Source organism: Anas platyrhynchos, chromosome 4 (genome assembly GCF_047663525.1).
Source record: "Anas platyrhynchos isolate ZD024472 breed Pekin duck chromosome 4, IASCAAS_PekinDuck_T2T, whole genome shotgun sequence".
NCBI classification, from domain to species: domain Eukaryota; kingdom Metazoa; phylum Chordata; class Aves; order Anseriformes; family Anatidae; genus Anas; species Anas platyrhynchos.
In genome coordinates this window covers 23,642,059-23,650,437 of record NC_092590.1, presented here as the reverse complement: position 1 = coordinate 23,650,437, position 8,379 = coordinate 23,642,059, and the positions used below count along the sequence as shown (strand labels likewise).

Here is an 8,379-nt window from a genome sequence, read left to right as displayed (position 1 = left end):
CCAGAAGCAACATGGAGCAGCATCCCAGCTCAGGCTGCCTCCTGATGGCAAGCCAGGCAGTGCTCCATGCCCGCAGCAGCCTCGGAGGCCACACGTCTGTGGGGCTGCTTAAATACAGCTCGAGCCTTTCCTCCTTGGTGCGGTCCCCACACTGCAACACAGACTGGGTGATGGCCAAATGTGACCCTTAAATAAATAAATAAATAAAGGATCCAATTATAAACATTTAATTTTAGGCTCTTCTACCTTAAGTAAAAATGGTCACTGAGAGTTACAGGGCCATTTCCAAGTGAGAACCCTCTTTGAAGCTTTGGCTATTTTGTCTTTTCTAGTCAGTGCTTAATGATCAATGGGAGAGTAGCAAGGCCTGCTGACTGCCTGTGCATCTCCAAAGCAGCAAGGCTGACCTCTGGAGAGCCTCCACATCCCAGACTGTCCGTCTTCCCCAGGCACAAGCAGATGCATCGGCTCCTGCATGCGCTGAAATAGCTGAAGCTGAGCTCCCCTCCTGCACCTTTGTTGCTAGCCTGCAGAGTCCAGTAAGACCGTCTTCTGAAACGCAGCAGCTGGCTCTGGTGAGCTGTTTCTGGAGTGCAGATCGCTGGTGACTCATCTCTCCTGAAGCCCATCATGCTGCACTTCTCCTTTGCCAAGTCATTTCTGTCGCTCTGACCGTTGCCCTGTTCTCAGGTTTGCTAAGCCGGCACAGCCAAGGAGAGACTCCTTCGGAGGAGGGATACAAGGGGCGAGCAGAAAACCAGTGTCAGAGGATGAACAAGACCCAACACCAACTTCAAACCACCTGTTCCCAGAATTTGCCATCACCGACGGGGTGGGCTTACGGGGAAAGCATCCTGGGGAAGGTGGCAGTGAGCCAGCCGGCGAGGTGCTGAACTCCTCCTGTTGGTGTGCGAGAGCTCTCAGCCCCCCACGTAGGGTTGCTTTATCACTGGAAGAGAGAGAGGTTGTGGGAGGGGACAGAGGAGGAAAACTGTTGGCTATTAATAGCAAATATGAGTGGGAGCTTTGTTTTGAATGGGCTAATTTAATTAGCACCGTGCAGCGCAGAACTCAGGCTCATGGTGTGCTTCACCTGCTGAGCAGTCTCGTCTTGGTCAGTTTTACAGTGCCTGGCACAAATGTGCCCTGCTTTTTCAGGATCCCCGCTCTTGTGCAGTGCTGCAAATAGCAATATTGCTCTATGCAGTGGTGCTCCAGTGTCACGTTATATTTGTCCGTGTGTTTTCAGTACCTTAGAGAAACAAACAACAGCAACCAGAAAGCAGCTACTTCAGTCACGTAAAACAAGGAGACAGCAAACAGGGGCAGGCTTGCTTCCTTAGCTCTATAAGACATGGCACAGCAGCTGGACCTGTGAACCCAGCTAGACATCACTAGTAGAATAAATTAGTGGGATTATTTTTGGGGGGGAAAAAAAAAAAAGCTCAGATGCTTGTGGTTATTATTTGCCTATTTGCACCTTGCTTTAAATAATTGCATGTGGGGTGGGAAATCCTCCTTTTAATGAAAGAAGAAAGGAGCACTCCACAAGTATGCATGTTACTGCGCTGATAAGCAACAACCGGCCCTGAAGGTAAGTTTTAGTAGGCAGATATCAGAAGCAAAGGCAAGGGCGGACAGCTGCCAGTTCAAGACAGAGCTCCTCCTCTCCCATTAAGGTAGCTTTATGGGAATGCTGAGTCACCTGTTCCCTGCATAAAAGAGCTGGAGGAAAAGTAATTATGTATAATTTTCTTGCATTTCTTCTGCTCCCACACCACCATTTCGCTTTTGGAGCGGATCTGGCTGCGGAGTCAAGAGTTCTCTTTGCTGGAAAGCATTATAGCATTGTACCTTGGGCTAGATATGTAAAAGCCTGATAAGCAGGTGGTAATAATTCCCAGTCAGCTTCAAAGAAAGGGTAATGTGTCATTTCTTGGCGAGCAAACACTTAGCGCACATAAAACAGTCATAAATAGTTTGTGGAATACTTGCAAATAACATTTACACAAAAGCTATTAGCAGCTATGCTGGTGAGGCTCCTGCAAGCTTCCTCTTCTCTTTCCGATCCGTATTTCAGGTTTTTATTCACCTGTCCCTGCTCTCTCCCCAACCTGGGGTGTTCTGTCTGTGAAGCCAAGCTCTCCAGCTGCCCTGCCAGCACCCCATCCCTCTCAGGCCCTGAAGCAGGAATCCACAGCCGTTTGTGGTGATTTTTAGCTCCCATCCTTCTCAGCAGCAACATCACCACTGCTCCAAGCTGCTCCAAAAGCATCTCCTTAAAGCCCATGTTCATGGCCGGTGTCCCCAGGCGTCTCAGGATGGTGGTGGCACGGAGCATCCCACCCTGTCCAGCTGTGCCACTGCTCCCCACATCCCTGGGCCAAAGCCACAGGCTGCTGTGCCCCACGGATTCAGATGTGAAGGGGAATGGGCAGGGAGGGTAGCTCTGAGAAGAGCTCCGTTGCCTGGCCTGTCCCCCCACCCCTTCACTCACACTCTAGCTTCACTAGCTTCACCGTAGCTCTTCTGCCCCTTGATCTCCCAGCACAGCCACCAACCAAAGAGAAGGCCAAGGCCAAGTAACGTGTTTTTTACCCCCAAAGTCACAGACTGTGTTGTGTTATTCATGACTAACTGAGGACGTGACAAAGGCAAAAGAAGGCAGGTTGCTCAGAGCTGCCCCTCTTCCTTGTGTTATTGGTGGTGCTGGTGAAAGGCACCCCACCACCCTGTGAGCCCTGTGCCCTTGTCCTTCTTCTCTGGCTTCCCACCAGCCCTCAGATGCTGCTGCTCATGTGCAAGGCTGCTGTTTGTTTTGCTAGCTTGAAGGAAAGGCTCAGAGGACAAAAGCCACAGAACTTGGAGGGCTTCCTGAGCTTCCATCATCACTGGGCTCCTTTTAGCCTGGGACCATCTCCCTTGCTGTGTTTATTGCAAACAGCTGCACGAACCATAGCAACACCAGAAATAGGCGAGCATCTTCGTCCCTCTACTCTTTCCCCACCTCTGCAAACCTGACCCAACTCTTTTCCTCTCTTTTTTTGGATATTTTCCCTGCCTCACCAGCAGCACAGAGGAGCTCTGTCGGTCTCTAATCACGTTAGCTCTGAGTTGCAGGTTTTCCATTTTCCTGCTAACACCCCCGAGGGATGTCAGCAGGCCCGTTGTGCCGGTGCTGCTCTGGCCGTGCTCGCCTTTCATCTAGACCTCAAAGGCTTCAAGTGAAAGCAGCCTGGAAATGGGCGGCACCTGCGATTGAGTCTGCTTACGTCTGCCATCGGTGTTTGGAGTGCTCCGCAATGCTTGGCAGGGCGGCCACACAAACGATCCTCTGTTTCAGGAAGGAGGTAAATGGTGAACTCCGCTGCTATCGTTTCAGCCATGCATAGATTGAGACACAGCCAGAACAATGGGCCTGGGACAGCAGAAACTTGCCTCTTCACTTTTACACTTCTCCAGATCCCATCCTGGGGCTCCAGGGGTCTGTGCTGTTTTGCTCCCGTCTGGTGCAGCGCCCTTGCACACAGATAGGTTGCTGTTCCGCGACAGTGCCTGCACTCACGTCCACATTAGAGTCTAATTTCCAAATTTAAGCTTGATGACACAACAGTTTTATTCCTTTACTGTCTTGATTCAGCTGCAGGCCTGATTATAAGTGATTCGCCTTATACCAGGCGGGGGGCAGCTCCTGCACTGAGGGGATGCAGGCATCAGCCCAGACAGGGAGCGTGCAGAGCCCCAAGCAAGCTCTGCTCAGAGCTCACCCCTCACCACACGTGGCATGAAAGGAACATAAACAGGAAGCACAAAGCCACAGGAAATTAGACTACTGAAGTTTCACTGTTCATAGAAGCATTATTTTTAATATTTCTATTGCCATGTCTCGTGTCAGGAGAGAGCGTTCGACTTCTCACTCTGCTCAGGCCTTGGGAAAGAAAAAAATTGGTCCCTTCAGGTGCTGGGTTGTTTTCCAGCCTGATCCTCACAGTGTTATAACTTGGTAACCCTGATCCCTATCTATTCACATCAGGGGCGCTGAGATCCTGCCCCAGGCACAGCTCCAAGCAGAGTGCTGCGCTGGCTCCGTGGCAGTATTTGAGCCAATTTCTTCAGAGCTGGGTGTCCGTGAAATTTGCTGCTGTCACTGCTGTTGTGTGTGCTCAGGGGTCAGCAGTAAGGCACACCTCATCTGCATTTCAGTCATCAGGACAAGGCCAATAACCGCTATTTTGTTCTGAAGTAAGGGGGAGAAAATATGATCTTTGTGGTATTTCTTAGAGTGCTTATTTTAATCCTTCATATTTTTGTTTTCATTATTCTCTCAGCAAAATTCCAGCATCTATATATTACATGGATGAGCAGTTTTCGCCCAAATCCTCAGGCTTTACATGGTAAATGAGCCACTTACCTCCTCCCGCTGTCCTTGCACATCTCATCTCCAGGATTCCTTCACCCACAACCACAAATTCGGCTCCATCCCCTACTGATGAACCCACTGTCTGCTCCAGACGTAATTCTCCTGCCATGCTATAAAACAGGCAGTCTCCCCGATGACTCCTCTTGTCAGCAAAAAGCTTAATGTTGATAAAATATGATTCCTCGTCTTCCTTCTCCTAGAGCTTTCTCTGTGCCTGTCCAGTGACCACTCTGGCCCTTCGGCACCCAGTTTCACCATTCTGAGTATGGTTTTCTGACACAGGATGCCTCTCTTGGCTTTCAAGGCCTTTCCTGGTGCCTGTTGTCCAGTGAAGTCACCTCTGCTCCTCTGCTTTGTTCCCAGCTGCTACTCACACTTGGAAGATGCTGTGGTGAGGCATCTTGCGCAGCTCCTGGCTACCTTCTAATTTCTCCTTAAAACTCTTCAGTGTAACCACAGAAAACCCCGTGGCAGATTGCTGCCTCTTGCACTGCCCAGCACCATCTCCCTGATCCCTTTTCCTTTCTCTCTGGACCTACCTGGCTTGAGTCCCTCACTTCTGAGGTCTCTGAGGCTGCAATGTGGGAAGGTTTGGGCTGTCCCAGGAGGCATTAGCTTTCCTCTGCTCCTGCCCAAGCTCACAGTCAGCCCTTCCTAGAGCCCTGCTGTGCCTGTCCGGCATGCTGCCACAGCTATTGCTGTGCCCTGACCTGCTCCATCGCCCACCTCTTGCACTTCTCCTTCCCCTCTGCCTTTTCCCTGCCTTTCTCCCAAGACCCATTACACACCGCCAGGGGGACACAAACCAGCACTGACACACCTGGAGGTTTTTACTTCTGTTATTTAGTGCACTCCCCTGTTTTTATGGTTTTGCTCCTTTTTCCTTGCAGGTTTGTGTGTCTCGGCTCTGAGCTCAGCCCACCCCATACCTGCAGGATGGTCGCCACCCTGAAGGCTTGCAGCGACCACCCTCCCTCCTCCTCAATTTTCCCTGCTCCCTGGCCCCTTTTGTCCTGCACCCCCTGTTTTGTAAGCCAGGCTGCTTCCTCCTTCCCCCCCTCCCTGGGAGCATTTTCTGAGCATTTTTTTAGCCACTTCCCCTTTTCAGGCTTGACGTGCACCCGGAGATTAACGAGCACGCAGCATCCTGGGCACACACTGGAGTAACCCCCTGCCTCCAACTGCCTGCCGCAGCACATTTTAATCTCATCAACAACTGCACAAACTATTTATAATCAGCTCTCTGATTACATTCCTAAGGTCAGCATCCAGCCTGAAAGACTCGGAGCAGCCCATAGGCTGCTGCAGAGCCCCCCGTCCCCCTGGGGAGAGCTCGCAGAGCTGCTGCAAGGTGCCTGGCCACTGGAGCCCCAGGTGCCACCTCGCCCTCGGTGTCCCCCTTCTCGCTGCCCCAGCTCGTCCCACTGCATCTCCCCTGGTGGCTCTGAGCTGTGGAAAGAGGAGGTACCTTCGGGGAAAGCTGATTAAAAATACCCATGCTGGCATGCCCAGCAGGTCAAGCCTGCGCTATGGTCTGCACACCGTACACCCCAGCAAGGGGTGTTTATGCTGGCCCCGAGCGGGGCATGGGCAGCCCAGGAGCAGAGCCCGCAGGTGCCCTCGCAGCTCCCCGTGTGTCTTTTTTAGCCAGTTCCAGCATGACCCCAAACCCTGCTGTTTCTCAGTGAGATTGGGAACCGATGCCCTCAAAGGTATCTCTGTCATGGCAAGCAACAATTACACATGGGCCACAGAAAAGACTGTCCTTGTCCCTTTGGCCACCCTCCTCCTCACCACCCCTGCAGCAAGTATAGCTGGGCTGCCCCTGCCACTTGCCCTAACCCTGCAGAAACCAAGCCCAGCACAACATGAGGAAGCCATACCGCTCCAGCTGGCCTTAGCAAGCAGGTTGTCGTCAGCTGAGGGCTGTGGGGTTCAGGCAGTCCTGTGTGGAGGTGGTGGCTCCTGGGATGGGGGCGAGGCAGAGCATTGGTCCCAAAGCTGATCCAGCCAGCTGAGCTCATGAATCATCTCCCTGTGGTGTCTGGGCACCTTTTGGGCTTGGCTTTAGAAACCCACGGTCCTTTGGAGAAATGCAAGAGCTGCCTCTTGGAACTGGTCTACAGCTGGACCAGAATGCTCCAGTACAGCTGGGTGCCAGTCAGAGAGGGGTTACACATCACATACAGCCCTTGGGAGGGCAACAGGCATAAAATACAGTGAGAAGTGAAAGCAGGGGAAGAGCCTGGTTTGCATTTTGCAGCTGGATGCTTTCCCTCGTAGCACCAGGCAAGGAAGGTACAGGCCCGCTGAGAGCAGCTCAGTGCTGCTGGAGACTCAGTGAAGCTGCTGCCTTCCCTCACTGCTTCTCTGGTCTTCCACACACCTCAGAAGACATTTTTCATTATAATAGGGTCACATAATCTTATGCATACCCAATGGCGGGCAGGCAAAGGCTAGCCAAGAATTAGGGACCTCAGGTGAATGTATGTCTGCATTAAATGTCAGGCCTGAGGCGAGGAGGGGCCGCAGCTCACCTGGGGTTGTTGATTGCCTTCTGAGGTCTTTGTATTAATAAAGGGCACGGAGAGGGCTGCACATGTGGGGCCACCAGCCTTACCTGTAGTCTAGCCAGCAGGGCCAGGAGAACCACCATGCTGGGCACAGGAACCAGCCAGGGAGGAGGAGGCACAGAAGGGTTCAGGGCCTTTGCAGTAGGCCTTTACCTCGTTAAGGCCTGCTGCTAACGAGGCAAGGTTTACCTCCCTTCAGCCAGCCTTTTTGCAGGGTGCCATGCAGGAGAGGTGTGGGCTGTGTGTTTGAGGAAGCTGCTTTCAGCTGAATGGGATTAAAAGGGAACCCAAAGCGTTCTCATTTTGGTACCAGAAGTTGAAAGGGAAAGAGGAAACTCTGGTGTCTGTTAAGAAGGATCCTACAAAACCAAATTCCTCTGTAAGGCAGCTGCCAAAGTTTAGTTTTAACTATGTTTTTGTGCAGAAAAGTGTAAACTGCACAGTGCTGGTGGTTCCCACTGCTCTCCTTAGATGGTGACAGGGTTATTTCTTAATGACCATGAAGGGCTGTGGCAGTACTCTTCATCCTCAGGCCCACCCTTGCATCAGAGACTCTCAGACCACTCAGCTAATATTGCTATTTTAGGTATACAAAGGAAAACCTGCTGCCTGGTCCTTTTTAAGGGTAATTAGACAACTTTGAATGGTCTGTTTCTGTACACAATATAAATCCAGGTGAACCAATTAATATCATCTAGGTCAGTCTTCTATACCCTGCGCTACTGAATTTCACCAGCTGAGCCCACACGAAGCTCAACATCTTCAGCTAGACGGAAACTTTGTGGCCTTCTGTGTGCAGCAAGCAGAGGCAGAGCACCATCGCTGGCCGAAACAAGTCCTCTGAGCTCTGGGGGCAGCAGCTGTGAGTTACTGAGGCCAATTCAGAGTCTTGCCTGCAAGCACTAAACAAAACAAAATACTTTTGGAAAATGAATACTGTGCATCTTTATTACTTCTGAGGCACTTTAATTATGAGACTGACTTCATGACATAACATTTTGGTCTCTAGCAATGAAAAAAAAAAAATGTTTTATTTGGTTGGAAATGTTAGGTGTTAATTTTAGTTCTATGGTCATCCAGGAAAGTCCCAACTACTGAATTAGATTTTGAAGGCTCACAGACACAAATATAATATTTGAGAGCTTACAAAACAAGTTTTTCTCTCCATGTATTTTCAGCAATTGCCTTTCATGATGCAGGCAAAACAAGTTATTGCACCATCCTTCTGTTTAAAGACCATCACCACAGGTATGGCAGGAGTTTTTTTTTTTGTTGGGATGCATTTTTAAATTATTAAATATTACAACATTTTCCATGCATCGGTGGTCTGGCAGCATCCGCAGTGGGAGATGCTTTGTATTTGGGAGTGTCCTCTGGGTGGGTCTA

General features: G+C 50.7%; 1 long non-coding RNA gene across 1 annotated transcript; it reads right to left on the bottom strand.

Moving 5' to 3' along the window:
• Positions 1-213: 213 nt before the first annotated feature.
• On the bottom strand, positions 214-7,235 carry LOC119716913 (uncharacterized). Its single transcript, XR_011808987.1, has 2 exons — positions 7,041-7,235; positions 214-6,503 (listed from the first exon to the last, which is right to left on the bottom strand). It is a non-coding gene; the product is annotated as an uncharacterized lncRNA (long non-coding RNA).
• Positions 7,236-8,379: the final 1,144 nt, after the last annotated feature.